The sequence below is a fragment of the Cherax quadricarinatus genome, chromosome 89 (assembly GCF_038502225.1).
Source record: "Cherax quadricarinatus isolate ZL_2023a chromosome 89, ASM3850222v1, whole genome shotgun sequence".
Classification (NCBI taxonomy): Eukaryota; Metazoa; Arthropoda; class Malacostraca; order Decapoda; family Parastacidae; genus Cherax; species Cherax quadricarinatus.
The window spans coordinates 16,106,105-16,126,105 of NC_091380.1; the positions used below are offsets into that span (position 1 = coordinate 16,106,105).

Consider the following 20,001-nt stretch of genomic DNA (forward strand, 5'->3'; position numbering starts at 1 on the left):
GATCAACTGACGTTATCTCGTTGACATCATTATGCTGTACGAATGTGTTCCATACTCGAGTCATCCTGGGTATGTATGATCTCAGATGGAGTGATGTTCTGGAGAAGGGTACAGCCAGAGTGAAGTTGCTGCTTTCTGCCCGTCTTGTGGCATAAAAGCTTGTTTCACGCTGTCCTCGAAGTGGATCCAAGTGTGGTATTTTGACAATATTGGCCTTGTACATAACAGTAAGGCCACCCACATCCCTCCTATGTTGAAGGCTCTGCTGAAATGACAGATCTATCCAGGATGGGTCCAGGCGAGAGATGAGACGTCTTGCTCTGTTCTCTACTCTGTCAAGCAGTCGCAGATGAGAGGGGGGGCAGGCAAACCAAGAAAGTGGAGCATACTCAAGGTGTGAGCGTACTTGTGCCTCGTACAGGATCTTGCAACCCCTACTGTCAAGCAGATGCGAGATACGGCGAAGTGCTGTAAGCTTCCTGGCTGCCTTGTTTGCAAGATTTACAACATGGTTCTTCATGGTTAGTTTGGAGTCAAATTTCACCCCAAGGATATGAACTTCTTCTCCAGGTGCCAACATCGTCCCATTCATCCTTACTACTGCGCCAGCATTACCATCATGGTGCCTAGAGACGAACATCATTTGCGTTTTTTCAGGTGCAAATGTTACTTGCCATCTATTTCCCCAAGCTGATATAGCTCTCAGCTGGTGATTGATGTAGCTTAGAGCAGCTGGCATTTCTTCTCTTGGATAAGTGAATGTCAGTGTACAGTCGTCTGCATATGCATGTGATTCTGGGATGAGATGAAGAAGGTCGTTGAAGTAGACATTCCATAACAGTGGACCCAGCACACTTCCTTGTGGAACGCTTGCCCCAATAGGATGCCTTGCTGATTCCGTTCCATTGAGGACTACACTTAGAGATCTACCATGAAGGTAATCACTGAGGAGACATAGCGTAGAGCCTGCAATTCCCAGTGCTTGAAGTTTTGCTAAGAGGCCCTGGTGCCACACCCGGTCGAAAGCGCCAGCAATGTCCAGTGCTACCACACAGCTGACTTTGGATTCATCCAGTGACTGGTGCCACTTAGTGGAGAGGTTTAACAACAGATCAGCAGCAGAGTAACCTTTCCTGAAGCCATATTGACGATCACAAAGTAGTGAGTGGTAGTCAAAAAAATCTGTCATTTGTCTTGAGATTATTGTCTCAAGGATCTTACCAGTGATTGACAGGAGTGACACTGGTCTGTAGTTGCTGATTTCTGCTCTGCTCTTCTTTTTGTGAACAGGGACTACATTTGCCTCTTTCCATGGAGAGGGCCATTTACACTGTACTAGGCAGTGCTGAAAGATGCGAGTTAGAGGTGCTGCTAGCTGGTCTGCACATCTTCTCAACAATCTTGGGCTCAACTTGTCTGGGCCCACAGCCTTTTCTTGGTCAAGTGATTTAAGAAGGAAATGCACCTCCTCCTGCCTTATTGTCACCACTGACAGTTTTGACACAGTTCTTGCAGCTAGCCAAGGAGGGTCCCTTGCTGGATCAGGAACTTGCATTTTGGTAGCAAAGTGTTCAGCAAAGAGGTCCGCCTTCTCTTGACTACTAGTAGAGGTGGTCCCATCCTGTCGATTTAGAGGTGGAATAAGTTCATCAGGCAGATAACCTTGTCTGTCCTTGACCAGGGACCACCAGGTTTTGGAGCCTACCCTACCTGATGCTAACTTTCTTTTAGTGTCCACCTCCCATTTAGTAATGGCCCACTTTTGAACATCACCCATATGCCTACAGGCTTGCATGTGCAAGTTCCTGTTATAGGTGGTAGGATGTCTCTTATACCTTCGCCATGCTTTGTACTTAGCAGTAGCAGCCTCTCTACAACGAAAGCCAAACCAAGGCTGATCTGTAGGCTTTGTCACATATTGCCGGTGAGGAATGTGTTCTTGTTGCAGATTAAGGATGTGTCCAGTGAAGGCTTTCACTTGGTTGTCAACATCCCCCTGGAGAAGAGCATTCCAGTCGGTGGTGGCGAGCTCAGAGCAAAGGGCTGGCCAATTACCTCTTTCCCATAGCCAGGTTGTGCGTGTGGACTCCTCACCTCGTTCTGTTGGGATCTTAAGTGTGGTAAAAACAGCCTTGTGGTCAGACGATCCAACGTAGCCGAGGGGTTGACAAGTGACTATGCCTTCTGCCAGATCACTCACTACTGGGTCAAGGGAGGAGCCAGAGATATGAGTAGGGAAATCAACAAAGTTTCTCATGTCAAACACTGCAAGAAGGTCATCAAAGTCCCTCTGTATAAGGTGCTGGTTGAGGTCACCAACAATTATAATATGTTGACAGTTGTGTTGTAGCAGAAGGGAGTCAATATTTTCCATTAGGAAGTTGATAGGGTCTGCATGTTGCCACTGAGGTTTGTACATTGCACATGCTAGTACAGAGGTACTAGTGTTTATACAGAGCTTGAAGAACATCATTTCAAGATGTGTAGGGGTGGCAACATCTATGTGCTGGGCATGAACACTTTTAGAGAAGCACACAGCAACACCACCTCCTTGCCCTTGCCTGTCTCTTCTCATCCATGAGGTGTAGCCAGCAATTCTTGCAAAATTTTCTGGAGTCCTGTCATCCAAAAATGTTTCAACAACAGCTATCATGTCGGGACGTCGAGTGTTCACAAAGCTATGTGTGAGCTCTCCAACATTAGTAATGAAACCTCTAATGTTGGCCGACAGGATGCTGATAGACTGGCTCCTCATGATGAAGTGGTCAGCTTGAGGTGGTGGGTGTGTAGGGAATGTAAGGTGCCTGCCCTTGAGAGAGGTAGGGTACTGAGGCAGCTGCAGGGATGTAGGTCTGTGGTCTTGTATAAGGCCCAATCCCACCTGATGGGCTGGGATAGGAGTAGCTAAGTGGGTGACGTGTGAGAGTGTTTACCAATTCAGAGATCCTGCTGGTTTGTTCTGAGAACAGGTCTCTAAACAGGTGGCCCTGTCTGTCAAGTTCCTTTTTCTTCCGACACTGGTCCTCCTTATGTCCTTTCTTGTAGCCGTAGTTACACCTGGTATCTCGCAGGCAGTTGTTGGCAGAGTGCCCCTTCCGGTGACAGCGAGAGCACAGCCTAGGTGCCTGGGAGGGTGGACTAGGATTTGTTGTACCTCCTGTGTTTCGCAGATTTGTCCTCGGATTCTGCCGCTGGAACTGTGTTAGTGGAGGGTGAGACGGCTGTAGATGTCTTCCTCCACCACGTCTTCCTCCACGTCCTCTACCCCGCCCTCTACCAGTTCTGACAGATGTGTCCCTGCTGTTCGTACTTCGGCGTAGCAGGTGATCAGGTGCAGTGATAGTTCCCTGATCACTAACTGCACCGTTCTCTGGTGGAGAAACTCCTGGCTCAGAGCTTGCTGTCGAAGCACTACTACCAGATTCTAGAATAGTATCGGCAGGTGTGCTGACAGGTGTAGGATCAGGGATGGTATGTGCACTGTCAAGTAGACTGGCAGTGGCTGAAGCAGAGATGTCAGGTGTAGGAGAATTAACAGATCCAAGGCTTCCCACGTTGCTGGGAAGAGGATTTGTTCCCTCTGTGGTGGTCAGAGGAATTGTGTTAGAATTCCCAAAGGTAGTGTTTTGAACTCTGTCAGTCTGTGGGACCTTAGCGATGACAGAATTCCACCAGATGTTTACCCCTGAGTTAAGCTCAGTGTGGGACTTCCAGTCTTTGTCAATAGTGTCACCATCAGCTGAGCAACTTGCGTCACTTGATGTAGGCTTGCACTGGCCTTCTACAATAGCTTGTAGGTTATCTAATGATTTGAGGAGCTCATGAAGTGCTTCCCTGTGATGGATTATCTTAGCTGCAACTTTACAACACAGCCCAAGAGGGCAGTCTTGATCTTTGGACAGGAGTCCCTGAGGTAGGACTTCTGAACCTTCCTCCTGTAGCTCCAGGCTTGTATCCACATATACCACAGGATTATGGATATCCTTAAATTTTCTGAAATTTTCAACCTGGCTGCAACAAAATTCTTCTTCTGGAGTGCAATCTGTGTGGCAGTAGTTGGAACAAGTAGGCTCTTTACATCCATTCATCCATTCTGCAGTTTTTCCTTCTTTCTCCCCCTTTCTCCTTGCCTTTCCTCTTCATTCTTTCCCACCCATTCTCTTCTCTCCCTTCCTGGCCCCTTTCTATTCCTTGTTTTTCTTCTGTATCTGAATCTCTCCTTTCAATCCCTGATTCTCTTCTGTCTTCGGTTTTCTCCTACTATCCTTGGTTCCTTCTATCTCTATCATTCCATCCCTGGATCTCTTGTATCCCTGGCTCCTCCCTTCCATTATGGCTCCACTTCCTTCTATCGCTGGCACTTTCCATCCCTAGTCAACTGTTTTGGCATATATGTGGAAATCAACTCATTATATTCACAACTAGCTAGATAAGATTCGTTCGGATTTTTAACCTCGGTGGGTTAGCCACCCAGGATACCCAAGAAAGTCAGTTTGTCATCGAGGACTGTCTAACTTATTTTCACTGGGGCCCTAACACTCAGGTACCTACTTGCTGTTAGGTGAGCAGGACAATAGGTTCAAGGAAACGCGTCGAAATGTTTCACCCCTCCGGGAATCGAACTCGGGCCCTCTGTGTGTGAAGAGAGGTTTGCCAGCCAGGCCACGGGTCCTACAATTTAATGCCGGATATATAATCTTGTGGGTATATATAGTAAACATAAGAACATAAGAACATAAGAAAGGAGGAACACTGCAGCAGGCCTGTTGGCCCATACTAGGCAGGTCCTTTACAATTCATCCCACTAACAAACATTTGACCTACCCAATTTTCAATGCTACCCAAGAAATAAGCTCTGATGTGCAAGTCCCACTCAAATCCAACCCATCCCACTCATGTATTTATCCAACCTGAATTTGAAACTACCCAAGAAGCCTACTGTGTAGGCGAAACGTTTCGGAATAAAGTTGTCTAACTGTTGCATATGTGTCTTACCTAACAACCTGTCGGTATTGTATACCATTTTGATGTTCATCTTGTCAGACACTGCAACACGTGGCATCTTGGTACAGAAAACACCTTGGACAAGCTTTTCAAGTGAGAAGGGTTGGATCTGAGAGGGACATGACCTCTCAGTTGCCTCTCACTACTACTACTACTACTACTACCCTGCACCTCTCCTTCCGACAGTATTTAAGTCTCCGCACTGTCGCTTGATCTTCAGATAGTTCCTGACTATGGAACTGAACTTCTCCAGGCCGAGGGACTGACAACCTCAAATTCTACGACTTTAAGGGTGATGGACTGATTACATCGTCTTCACATCTCTACTGTTCCTGCCTACTTTCTGTATTCGACTGAAGAAGCCTACTGTGTAGGCGAAACGTTTCGGAATAAAGTTGTCTAACTGTTGCATATGTGTCTTATCTAACAACATTAGTAAGGCCTCACCTAGATTATGCAGCTCAATTCTGGTCTCCATATTACAGAATGGACATAAATTCGTTAGAAAACATTCAGCGTAGGATGACTAAATTAATACATAGCATTAGAAATCTTCCTTATGAAGAAAGATTGAAGACTCTTAAGTTACATTCACTTGTTAGACGAAGAATGAGGGGAGACCTGATCGAAGTGTATAAGTGGAAGATAGGTATTAATAAAGGGGATATTAACAAGGTCTTGAGGATATCTCTCCAAGAGAGAACCCGCAGTAATGGATTTAAATTAGATAAGTTTAGATTTAGAAAGGACATAGGAAAGTATTGGTTTGGAAATAGGGTAGTTGATGAGTGGAACAGTCTACCTAGTTGGGTTATTGAGGCTAGGACTTTGGGTAGTTTCAAATTTAGGTTGGATAAGTACATGAGTGGGAGGGGCTGGATTTGAGTGGGACTTGCACATCGGAGCTTGTTTCTTGGGTGGCATTGAAAATTGGGTTGGGCAAATGTTTTGTTAGTGGGATGAATTGTAAAGGACCTGCCTAGTATGGGCCAACAGGCCTGCTGCAGTGTTCCTCCTTTCTTATGTTCTTATGTTCTTATGTTCTAATGTGACATTTATTGTAGCAACGTTTCGCTCTCCAGGAGCTTTATCAAGCCATTACAAACAATACATGGACACAGAGGGTATATAAAGGCTCAGAGTGAGGTGAATACTAGTGAGGCACCATTTCGATGTTCACTAGTGGTAGTAGTAGTAGTGGTAGTAGTAGTAGTAGTAGTGGTAGTGACAAAAGTAATACAATATGGTAGAGCAATTAATTCGTACATGAGTAAAAGGATATAAAAGCTATTACTTGGGTAACATAAAAATAGGTTGGACAAATATAAACTGGAATGAGGCAGCTTGTTTCAGTGTTCACTCTCTGTGCTTTGTGTAGTATAACAGGAGAGACTATGTGATGGCAGGGTTTACTGTTTTCAGGAGGATTCTTGCTAAGACTTCGGAGATGGTGAAGCTGCCGTTGTTTTGTTTAATTGTATTCGAAACAGCGATCAGTGCTGATTCAAGGCACTTGCGTGTGCGGAAATTAGTTTCTTTGATCACTAATTGGGCGTCTCTGAATTTCATAAGATGATTGGTGGAATTTCGGTGTTGTACACAGGCGTTGTTTAAGTTGTCGTTCCTACATGCGTATATGTGTTCATTGAGGCGGGTGTCGAGGTTTCTTGCTGTTTCACCTACGTAGATCTTGTCACAGCCTCCACAGGGTATAGTGTAAACTCCTGCATTGACTGGTTCGTGGTGCTTGGGTTTTGTCCTGGTTAGATCCTTTATTGAAGTGGTAGAAGCGATGGCGACTCTGGTGTTAGCTTGTGAAAGTACTTTTGAGACGTTTAGTGCAACCTGACTGTTGGGAAGAATTATAACTTTGTTGGGAGCGGTGTTGATGCGTGGAGAATTGATGATCTGAAGAGCTCTTTTCTTGCAGTCTTTGATGAAAAAAGAAGGAAATTGTAACTCAGTGAATGTTTGGTGAATGTAAGTACATTCCTCGTCAAGAAACTCAGGACTACAAATTCGGTATGCTCTTAGGAAAAACCCGATGATGATGCCTCTTTTGGTCTTGGTATCTTGACTGGAATAGAAGTGTGTGAGATCATTTTTATTGGTGGGTTTCCGATAAACTTGAAATCTTAGGTAGTTGTCTACTTTGTGAATGAGGACGTCGAGGAAAGGTAGCTTGTCATTGGACTCTTCTTCTAGTGTAAACTGGATCGCCGGTTCAACTGCGTTGAGCCTAGCCTGAAGATCCCGTACAACAAAACGTTTTGGAGTTATTACGAGGACATCGTCCACGTAACGTAACCAAGTGACGCTTGAAGGGATGATGTTGGCGAAGTGTTCGGACTCTAGGTGTTTCATGTTAGACACAAGATTGATGGACTGAACACATGTAGTCAGCACATCATCACAGTGTTAAAGATCAGAGATCACACACTGCTTACTCACGATGCATTACTCTAACAGAGTAAAGATCAAACCAGCGAGTGGCAGAACCAATGAGTCGTCCAAACTAGCACTTGCAGTTGTCGTTAGTGGCAGGCTGCAAGTCAAATGTAATGCGATTTTATCGCTCAAAGAGGCCTTTGTTGTCGTCTGTACAGACGACACAGAGGCTGAGAAACTACTTACCACCACTGCTACTACCACTCTACGAGACCAGGGATTTCTTGTCTTGACTTCCCCAGCACTGAGGGCCAGGAGAACTGTGTTCCTCAAGCGACTCGACAACCTTATCACTGTACAGGCCACTGAAGAAATCAAGTCATCTATCGAAGCAAAGAACCCTTGGGCCAAGGTGGACTTCATTACTAAAATACCCAATGCTTCATCCATGCTGAAGGTCACCTTCAGTGACGTCAACATGGCAGCCAGAGCTCTCGCTGAGGGCCTGGCTATTCACTACTTCCACATCAACCCAGCCTTCATCGAAGCAGAGAAATTCCAACATATCTCACAGTGCTATAATTGTTACTCATACTTACACACCACAAATGATTGTCCTACCAAGGACAAGAAGTTCTGCTCCACCTGTGGCCGTGAGGGTCATGACTTCAAGAATTGCACTACTGCTTCACCACCTAAATGCTTGAACTGCAAGAATGACCACCATACTCTTGCTGCCAGGTGCCCTACCAGAAGAGACATACTCAAGAAACAACAAAAGAAACCCAACCCACAAGCAACCACATATTCTGCTATCGCCAAGCTTCAAGCAGACACTACCAAGATACTACATGCCACGCAAGCTGCTCCCACCACTTCCCTGCCAGCACCTACTGCCGACTCCACCAAGATTCTTTGTTGCATTATGTATGCTCATGTACAGAATGCAGCTGAGCCTGGTTCCTTCAACACCACCATCAATGAACTTTTCAAACTAAATAATATGCCTGGCCTCACATTCCCTGCATCACCACCTTCCACTGAGATCCTAAAATCTACTGCAAATATTACCAGCATCACCGCTGCTCCACCGCTGTCACAACCTCCACTAGACACAGAGATGGACCAATCAGAGACCTCTGAGACGTCGGCAAAACCCACCAATGAGAGTCCACTACCGCTTTCATCCACTGCTAGAGCAACTGACCAGTCGGAAATCTCGCCTTCACCAGTTCAGCCACCAGCCAAGAAAGCAAAAACACAAGACACTGCGGATGCACCTCACGGTGCCACTGTCACTGACACTGCTGCACCACAACGGGTCCGATATCTGAAAGGTGTATACTTCTACACAACCAAGGAGTATAAGAACACAATGCTGTCTTCAGAAATCCATCATCACCTCCAGGACGGAACAGTCAAGTATACCTACGACCAAACTGCTACATACACCACTGCAGACATGACCAGACTACTCACTGCCAACACCCAACACCTTGTGGAAGTCAAGTACACCTCAAAGAGGAAATTCAGGATGCTTCAGAATGGGGACCTTGAAGACGGAACCCTCGTCTAGCACGACTATCCATGACCATTCACCCAGCACTTTGCTGTCCGCTAAAGCTGGGGTGTGGCTCCAATCAACCCTGTAACTGCTGCCTCTGCCCGACTGCGCTTCTCTTTGGGGAAGTCAGCGCAAGATAGAAGAAGACGACATCCTCCAACCGGAGGGCCAAGAAAGAAGAAAGATGATTATCGTCACCCCCCACCCGGGGGCCACTGCCGGGTCACCATCTGGAGAAGACCTGGGCCAGAAGGACCTGCGAATCAACATGAATGAAAATGAACACCAACACACGACACTCCACACAGGAGAGCACAGCGCTAGCACGATCGACACCATGCATTGCCCTTCTAGGGCATGGTTGGTGCCAGAGCCCGAGTTTGTACCTTACAAGATGAGGGGGGTACTTGTGCCTCCTCCAATGGGAGACTTAGGTCTCAGACACTCCCTAGACAGGGAGCCAGTGCCGGGCCACCACTTGGAAGGGCCCGGGCCGGGAAAATGCCGGCGAATCTTTAACAACAACATGTATTGTTTGTAATGGCTTGATAAAGCTCCTGGAGAGCGAAACGTTGCCACAATAAATGTCACATTAGTTGCACTTGTGTCCTTTTACTTTACATATTGTCGGTAATTCTACCAACTTTATTACAGTCCAATACAAAGAGGAAGGCGTAAGGAGAGGAGGAGTATGAGGTAATCAGTCCCTCAGCCTGGAGTCGATGTGTTCAGTCCATCAATCTTGTAGAATGTACAGCATAGGGCCGTAGACGTGGCTTATATACTGTAGTGAGGTGACTTGAAGCAGACGGAGGCGGGATCATAGTGGTAACATCCACTAGTCGAAGTAGGTCTTTGTCCAAAGGTTGAACAAGCGTTGAAGAATTCTTTGTAAGAAGATCCCATGATGCTGCAGTGTCTGACAGTTGTGATGAATGGTTTGAAAAACCGACAAGTTGAAGATTGAGACACTTATGCAGCATATGGGAATCTTTATTCAGGAAACGTTTCGCCACACAGTTTCGCCACACATTCATCACAACTGTCAGACACTGCACCATCATGGGATCTTCTTACAAAGAATTCTTCAACGCTTGTTCAACCTTTGAACAAAGACCTACTTCGACTAGTGGATGTTACCACTATGATCCCGCCTCCGTCTGCTTCAAGTCACCTCACTACAGTATATAAGCCACGTCTACGGCCCTATGCTGTACATTCTACAAGATTGATGGACTGAACACATCGACTCCAGGCTGAGGGACTGATTACCTCATACTCCTCCTCTCCTTACGCCTTCCTCTTTGTATTGGACTGATGAAGCCACTGTGTGGCGAAACGTTTCCTGAATAAAGATTCCCATATGCTGCATAAGTGTCTCAATCTTCGACTTGTCCCCTGTTTTAAAAATAGGAATTACATTAGCCATCTTCCACATATCAGACACTGCACCTGTTTGAAGAGATAAATTGAAAATATTAGTTAATGGTTCACAGACTTCCATTTTGCATTCCTTTAGAACCCTTGAAAAAACCTCATCAGGACCCGGTGACTTATTTTGCTTCAGTCTGTCTATCTGCTTCACAACCATTTCACTAGTGACTGTGATGTTACATAATTTATCTTCTTCTAGCCCACTATAAAAATTAATTACCGGAATATTATTAGTGTCTTCCTGTGTAAAAACCGAGAGAAAATAATTATTTAAAATCGAGCACATTTCATTCTCTTTGTCAGTAAGATGCCCATAGTTATTTTTAAGGGGACCTATCTTATCTCTGACTTTTGTTCTATATACCTGGAAAAAACTTTTTGGGTTAGTTTTAGAATCCCTAGCAACTTTAATTTCATAGTCCCTTTTAGCTCTTCTTATCCCCTTTTTAATGTCCCTCTTAATGTCAATATACTGATTCATAAGATGACCCTCACCTCTTTTGATACGCCTATAAATTCCTTTCTTATGCCCTAGTAGATATTTCAGCCTATTATTCATCCATTTTGGGTCATTTCTATTTGATCTAATTTCCTTATAAGGGATAAATGTTCTTTGAGCAGCATGTATTGTGTTCAGAAAACTGTCATATTGATAGCTCTCTTCGTTACCCCAGCCAACAGATGATAAGTGTTCTCTAAGCCCATCGTAATCTGCTAAGCGAAAATCTGGGACTGTTACTGAGTTATCCCTACCAGTCCCTCAACCTTGAGTCGATGTGTTCAGTCCATCAATCTTGAGTAGAATACGTAGAATACTCAAGATTGATGGACTGAACACATCGACTCAAGGTTGAGGGACTGATTACCTCATTCTCCTCCTGTTCTTCAAGTTTCTCCTATGTATGGACTGATGCAGCCACTGTGTGGCGAAACGTTTCCTCAGTAAAGATACCCAAGAGTTGTACATGTGTCTAATTTATCAACATGTCGGTTCTCTGAACCATTCATCTACAAACCCTCTATTCCTGTTTTCCATTTACATACGTCAGTCATAGCCCCTCTAATTCTACGTCTGTCTAAGGTGCGAAATCAGGGCCCCTTAGTCTATCTTCGTTTTTAGTGGGAGGGGCTGGGTTTGATTAGTGTCATTGGGTACTGGAGTTAATTCTTGGGTAGCTTTGGGTAGAGGTCGTTTTGATAAGGACCTGCCTTGTATGGGCCAGTAGGCCTTCTGCAGTGTTCCTCCATTCTTATGTTCTTATAAATGGGATCAACTTTGTGATCCCCTATACGTTTTCTAGCGCCTTTGTGCCCATACTGTAATATAGTGACCAGAAGTGAGCAGTATAATCTAAATTCAGATTCAGGAAGGTTTGGCAATAGAGTTGTAGATAAGTGGAACAAACTCCCGAGTACAGTTATAGAAGCTGAAACGTTGTGTAGTTTTAAAAATAGGTTAGATAAATACATGAGTGGGTGTGAGTTGGACCTGACTAGCTGGTGCTGCTAGGTCAGATGCCATGTTCCTCTTTCCTTAAGTGGATGTGACCTGACTGGGTGGGTCATTGGTTTAAACCGGGGGGTGACATGGACCTGCCTCGCATGGGCCAGTAGACCTGCTGCAGTGTTCCTTTTTATCTTATATTCTTATGATCTTAAATGATGCTTTTAGAATTGTGGGTCACTATCCTACTAGTATATAGGCCTAGGCCTAGGCCTGTGACTCTGTTATAGTTGATGCTTATCCCTATGACGTTATCTCTATGAAATTATCTAACCATACAACAGATCGGAAAAAATGTGAGGGACCTGGGAGTGATAATGTCAGAGGATCTCACTGTCAAAGACCACAACGATGTATCTACCTCATCTGCTAGGAAAATGATGGGATGGATAATGAGAACCTTCAAAACTAGGGGTGCCAAGCCCATGATGGTTCACTTCAAATTGCTTGTGTTCTCTAGGCTGGATTACTGCTGTACACTAACGGCCCCCTTCAAGGCTGGCGACATTGCAGACCTGGAGAGTGTCCAAAGAACTTTCACGGCACACATAAGTGCGATACACAACCCCCACATAAAAGAGAGAAGCTTACGACGACGTTTCGGTCCGACTTGGACCATTTACAAAGTCACACTGACTTTGTAAATGGTCTAAGTCGGACCGAAACGTCGTCGTAAGCTTCTCCGTTTTATGTGCGGGTTATTTGTGTATCGTTCCAGTCACGGTATTGTGCCTTTTTGTTATTTACCCATAAGTGCGATAAGGCACCTAAACTACTGGGAACTGTTGAGGGTCCTTCATCTGTATTCTCTGGAACGTAGGCGAGAAAGATACATGATAATATACACTTGGAAGATCATGGAGGGATTGGTACCAAACTTGCACACGAAAATCACTCCATATGAAAGCACAAGACTCGGCAGGAGATGCAACATTTCCCCAGTGAAAAGCAGGGGCGCCACGAGTACATTAAGAGTCAACACAATAAGTGTCTGGGGCCCAAGACTGTTCAACTGCCTCCCAGCATACATAAAGGGGATTACCAATAGACCCCTGGCTGTCTTCAAGCAGGAACTAGACAGGCACCTAAAGTCGGTACCTGACTAACTGGGCTGTTTCATACGTTGGATTGAGTGCAGCCAACAGTAACAGCCTGGTTGATCAGGCCCTGATCCACCATGAGGCCTGGTCATCCCAGGTCACACTTGCTTAAGGATCAGCTGGATGGACTGGTAAGATATATCTTGAAGATTGAGACACTTATGCAATATATGGGAATCTTAACTGAAGAAACGTTTCGCCACACAGTGGCTTCATCAGTCCATACAAAGGAGAACGTTGAAGAACAGGAGGACCTTGAGGTAATCTCTCCCTCAGCCTTGAGTCGATGTGGTCACGCCATCGTTCTCTCCACACCAACTCCAAGACTGAGGGACTGATTACCTCATCTCTTGTATATACTATAGTTCTACTGTCTTCAAATTATGTCCTAGAATCTGTATTGATAAAGCCTCTAGATGGCGAAACGTCTACAATATTTCACCTGCAGAAAATTGATCCATGGAGTTGGAGAGAAAAGTTGGAGTCCAGAATCTCAGTTATTGTGAGGATTCTTACATTATCATCGACCATCTCATCAATTAGGTTAGGTATGATTCGTTAGGTAACAGGACAAGTTTTTCCTGACGTGGGTCTTAGATGATGACCCGTCGTTGGAGCTTTTGGTCATCTGACCGAGGCCTTCCACTGGCTTACCGATCAATCTCTAAAAATTATGGTTTGTAGATGAATGGTTCAGAGAACCAACATGTTGATAAATTAGACACATGTACAACTCTTGGGTATCTTTATTGAGGAAACGTTTCGCCACACAGTGGCTTCATCAGTCCATACAAAGGAGAATCTTGAAGAACAGGAGGAGAATGAGGTAATCAGTCCCTCAACCTTGAGTCGATGTGGTCAGTCCATCAATCTTGAATAGAATACGGCAGACGTGCTGAGAAGGAGCTTATAAACCGTATGGCAGGAGAGGTGCAGCAGTCATAGGTCGTGTCACATTTGTTCAATGTTGAAGTAGGTCGTGCCCAAGGTCGTGCCCAAGGTCGTGCCCAAGAATTAGGCAAGCGAAGAATTCCCAAGTATTAAGATCCCAAGAAGTTGCAGTGTCTGACAGATTTGTAGATGAATGGTTCCGAGAACCGACATGACTGCTGCACCTCTCCTGCCATACGGTTTATAAGCTCCTTCTCAGCACGTATGCCGTATTCTATTCAAGATTGATGGACTGACCACATCGACTCAAGGTTGAGGGACTGATTACCTCATTCTCCTCCTGTTCTTCAAGATTCTCCTTTGTATGGACTGATGAAGCCACTGTGTGGCGAAACGTTTCCTCAATAAAGATACCCAAGAGTTGCACATGTGTCTAATTTATCAAAAATTATGGTAATTTATAACCGGTTGTTCCTCTGTATTGTCACTCAGTATTTTAGGGTAGGTTAAGAGGCTTCATGACAGTTACATTCACCTGTGTAATTATGATCTCACCAATTACACACGATTTCCCATTATTTGCTATACTGTGGGGAATATTGCATTGATACCTTCAGTTTCTCTTTATTATCAACAGTGTTTTGAGGGTTCAGTGACGGATTTGGGTAATAAAAACACATGTGGGCTGTCTTGGTACCGTATACCTTTGATATACCTTTGAAGAGTTTCGAGAGTTAATCTACTCTCTGAGCCCGACCATGGGCCAGGCTCGTCTGGTGCTTGCCTGGTTAACCAGGCTGTTGCTGCTGGAGGCCCACTGCTCCACATATCCCTCACAGCCTGGTTGATCTGGTACCTGGTGAAGGTACTTGTCCAGTTTCCTTTTGAAGGCTTCTACACTTGTTCTAGCAGTGTTTCTGATATCTTCTGGTAAGATGTTGAATAGTCTGGGTACCAGGATGTTGATACAGTGTTCCCTTATTGTGCCCACCACACCCATCCTCCTCACTGGGTTTATCTTACACTTCCTCCCATATCTCTCACTCCAGTATATTAAGATGGTAAGGAGAGTGCTCAGAACATGACCAATAATCTGCTTTATCCCGTCTTGAACTGAGGCTGGAGGACATGGCAATCACAAAGGGGCTCGTGATGTCACAGAGTCAGTGACTCACAATGGTCAGTGATTCACCTAATGGTTACTGGTATGAGTACACAGAGTACACAGTACTACTGACATAAGCACATAGGCATTCTTTCAGTGGTAATTGATGTTATGAGTCTAAATTTTAATTATTCTTGTGAATGCTGTCCGTATTTCTTGGTATCAGCAGCTGCCATTATGGGTGTTCCAATGCACTTCTCTGGCACCACTACACTCACTATGGGTGTTGAGAATGTATTGGCTCTTCAACAGTTGAGGTGAGGGAGTACGAGAAGTGAACAGAAATACTACACGTACGTACGTGTTTCCTTCCTGGGACAGGAGAGATGAGACAAGGGGAAGAGTGAATGGTCATAGATACATGTCCCCAGACATTTATTGACCCCCTTTTGGCTCCCAGTCATTCATTAACCCCCTTTGATAGTCCCATCAGCCCTTAGAGGTCGATATTGGCTACTTTGGGGAACCCTGATTTAGGTAAGACACATATGCAACAGTTAGGTATCTTTATTTCGAAACGTTTCGCCTACACAGTAGGCTTCTTCAGTCGAGTACAGAAAAGTTGATAGAAGCAGAAGATACTTGAAGACTATGTAATCAGTCCATCACCCTTAAAGTCTCTTCTGCTTCTATCAACTTTTCTGTACTCGACTGAAGAAGCCTACTGTGTAGGCGAAACGTTTCGAAATAAAGATACCTAACTGTTGCATATGTGTCTTACCTAACAGCCTGTCGGTATTTTATACCATTTAAATGTTCAACCCTGATTTAGACCACGTTATTAAGAAATGTACGTAATAAACTGTATTATAGACTCAAACGTGCACTCTCGCCTCGTCTGGATGGTTTAATGAAAGAGAGAAATTGTAATGCCACCTTTCTCACTTCTAGTTTTGTCACAATTCTTGATTTAAAATCTGCACTTGAGAACGCAGACAGAACTCTTATCGTACATGAATTAGCCAAAATGAACACTGTAGGTAACCCTACTGAGTTAGATAATAGACTATCTATCAGTTAGTGTCCTCTGCTTTCTTTAACCAAACTAAAGAAGTAATGCTGTGCATCATAGTACGCAATCGACTAAGTTTTTCATTCTGCAGTCGACATCTTCCTCAGAATTTCCGATCATAGTATCAGAAAGGCGCTCCTGCGCCATGTACCAATGTTGCCAACAGCTGCGAAGGTGGTCACAAATTACAGCAAAATAGTCTGTGAATAGAACTCCTTTGTATGAAACTGGGAGGCCATGTACTGTTGATCGTGCAGTAATGTCTGTTCATTGTTCTGTACGTCAACATGAACAGGGACTCAACAGAAAAACACTATCTTAGTTTTTGCTAGAGATGCGGCATAACCAAAGTTGTATATGAAGAACCAGGGTATGAGGTGAATAATTTTTTATATAGATTGCAAAGCACTAAAGGAGTGTGAGACAACCACAACTAGTGATACAGGCATAGATGCAATACGGATAATTGCTACAAGAGCTACATACAATTCAGTTGTAAGAATGGTAGCTAAGTCTAATAAATGCCCAGGCACTACACTGTCCAGAAACACTGTTGCGAACCTGATACCATCAGAGGATTTAGAACCATCAGTGTACACTGCAACAGCATAAGAATGAGACTGGAAGCGATTAAGAAAACATAACATAAGAAATGAGGAACACTGCAGCAGGCCTGTTGGCCCATACTAGACAGGTCCTTTACAATTCATCCCACTAACAAAACATTTGCCCAATCTTAAACTTGTCGGTTTTTCAAACCATTCATCACAACTGTCGGACACTGCAGCATCATGGGATCTTGTTACAAAGAATTCTTCAACACTTGTTCAACCTTTGGACGAAGACCTACTTCGACTAGTGGATGGTACCACTATGACCCCGCCTCCATCTGCTTCACGTCACCTCACTACAGTATATAAGCCACGTCTACGGCCCTATGCTGTACATTCTACAAGATTGATGGACTGAACACATCGACTCCAGGTTGAGGGACTGATTACCTCATTCTCCTCCTCTCCTTACGCCTTCCTCTTTGTATTGGACTGAAGAAGCCACTGTGTGGCGAAACGTTTCCTGAATAAAGATTTCCATATGCTGCATAAGTGTCTCAATCTTAAACTTGTCGGTTTTTCAAACCATTCATCACACACACACACACACTAATTTTCAATGCCACCCAAGAAACAAGCTCCGATGTGAAAGTCCCACTCAAATCCAACCCCTCCCACTCATGTACTTATCCAACCTAAATTTGAAACTACCCAAAGTCCTAGCCTCAATAACCCAACTAGGTAGACTGTTCCACTCATCAACTGCCCTATTTCCAAACCAATACTTTCCTATGTCCTTTCTAAATCTAAACTTATCTAATTTAAATCCATTACTGCGGGTTCTCTCTTGGAGAGATATCCTCAAGACCTTATTAATATCCCCTTTATTAATACCTATCTTCCACTTATACACTTCGATCAGGTCTCCCCTCATTCTTCGTCTAACAAGTGAATGTAACTTAAGAGTCTTCAATCTTTCTTCGTAAGGAAGATTTCTAATGCTATGTATTAATTTAGTCATCCTACGCTGAATGTTTTCTAACGAATTTATGTCCATTCTGTAATATGGAGACCAGAGCTGCATAATCTAGGTGAGGCCTTACTAATGATGTATAAAGCTGCAGTATGACCTCTGGACTTCTGTTGCTTACACTTCTTGATATAAATCCCAGTAATCTATTTGCCTTATTACGTACACTTAGGCATTGCTGTCTTGGTTTAAGGTTGCTGCTTACCATAACCCCCAAGTCCTTTTTGCAATCTGTACGGCTAAGTTCTACATTATTTAACTTATAAGTGCTAGGGTTATGGGCACTCCCAAGCTTCAGAACCTTGCACTTATCTACATTGAACTGCATCTGCCACTTTTCTGACCAAGAATAGAGTTTGTTTAAATCCTCCTGAAGTTCCCTAACATCTACGTTTGAATCAATTATCCTACCTATCTTCGTGTCATCGGCGAATTTGCTCATATCACTAGTAATTCCCTCATCAAGATCATTGATATATATTATAAACAACAACGGGCCCAAGACTGATCCCTGTGGAACGCCACTTGTTACAGATCCCCACTCGGATTTAACCCCATTTATGGACACTCTCTGCTTCCTGTCTGTGAGCCATGACTCGATCCACGAGAGCACCCTTCCCCCAATGCCATGAGCTGCTACTTTCTTTAACAGTCTATGGTGCAGAACTCTATCAAAAGCCTTACTAAAATCTAAGTAAATAATATCAAATTCTTTATCGTGGTCAACAGCCTCAAAAGCTTTACTGAAGAAAGTTAATAAATTAGTTAGACAAGACCGGCCTCTTGTGAATCCATGCTGAGTATCATTAATCAAACTATGCTTATCGAGATGGCTTCTTATATGTGTTGTTAGGTAAGACACATATGCAACAGTTAGACATCTTTATTCCGAAACGTTTCGCCTACACAGTAGGCTTCTTCAATCGAATACAGAAAGTAGGCAGGAACAGTAGAGATGTGAAGACGATGTAATCAGTCCATCACCCTTAAAGTCGTAGAATTTGAGGTTGGCAGTCCCTCGGCCTGGAGAAGTTCAGTTGCATAGTCAGGAACTATCTGAAGATCAAGCGACAGTGCGGAGACTTAAATACTGTCGGAAGGAGAGGTGCAGGGTAGTAGTAGTAGTAGTAGTAGTAGTAGTAGTAGTAGTAGTAGTAGTAGTGAGAGGCAACTGAGAGGTCATGTCCCTCTCAGATCCAACCCTTCTCACTTGAAAAGCTTGTCCAAGGTGTTTTCTGTACCAAGATGCCACGTGTTGCAGTGTCTGACAAGATGAAAATCAAAATGGTATACAATACCGACAGGTTGTTAGGTAAGACACATATGCAACAGTTAGACAACTTTATTCCGAAACGTTTCGCCTACACAGTAGGCTTCTTCACTACTACTACTACTACTACTACTACTACCCTGCACCTCTCCTTCCGACAGTATTTAAGTCTCCGCACTGTCGCTTGATCTTCAGATAGTTCCTGACTATGGAACTGAACTTCTCCAGGCCGAGGGACTGACAACCTCAAATTCTACGACTTTAAGGGTGATGGACTGATTACATCGTCTTCACATCTCTACTGCTCCTGCCTACTTTCTGTATTCGATTGAAGAAGCCTACTGTGTAGGCGAAACGTTTCGGAATAAAGATGTCTAACTGTTGCATATGTGTCTTACCTAACAACCTGTCGGTATTGTATACCATTTTTCATCATGGCTTCTTATAATCTCAGCTATAATTGACTCTAGTAATTTGCCTACAATTGAGGTCAGGCTTATTGGGCGGTAATTTGACGGTAACGACTTGTCCCCTGTTTTAAAAATAGGAATTACATTAGCCATCTTCCACATATCAGACACTACACCTGTTTGAAGAGATAAATTAAAAATATTAGTTAATGGTTCACAGAGTTCCATTTTGCATTCCTTAAGAACCCTTGAAAAAACCTCATCAGGACCCGGCGACTTATTTTGCTTCAGTCTCTCTATCTGCTTCACAACCATTTCACTAGTGACTGTGATGTTACATAATTTATCTTCTTCTAGCCCACTATAAAAATTAATTACTGAAATATTGTTAGTGCCTTCCTGTCAGAACCTCTCAAGGGGAGAAGGGAAAAGTTAGATGGTACATGAATATATAAAGGGGGCAACTGAAAGGAAGACAAGAGTGAATATATAGAGAGAGAAAAAGAACGGAGTAAACAGGGGTGACGATGGATGGGATCAAGTATAGAAAGAGTTGCAGGAGAGGCCATTGAATATATCTGGTCGCCATAGTCTAGTTTCCATAAAATTAGAGCTGAATGTAGTCGAAGGAAAGTTCTATGATCAGCCCCCATGAAAGATGAGCCAGGGTTTGAACTA

At 43.9% G+C, this 20,001-nt stretch overlaps 1 protein-coding gene across 1 annotated transcript in view; it reads left to right on the top strand.

Moving 5' to 3' along the window:
* LOC128697133 (extracellular sulfatase SULF-1 homolog) overlaps positions 1–20,001 on the top strand; it is an 849,281-nt gene that overhangs the window by 160,540 nt on the left and 668,740 nt on the right. The gene's annotated exons all lie outside the window — the stretch shown is intronic.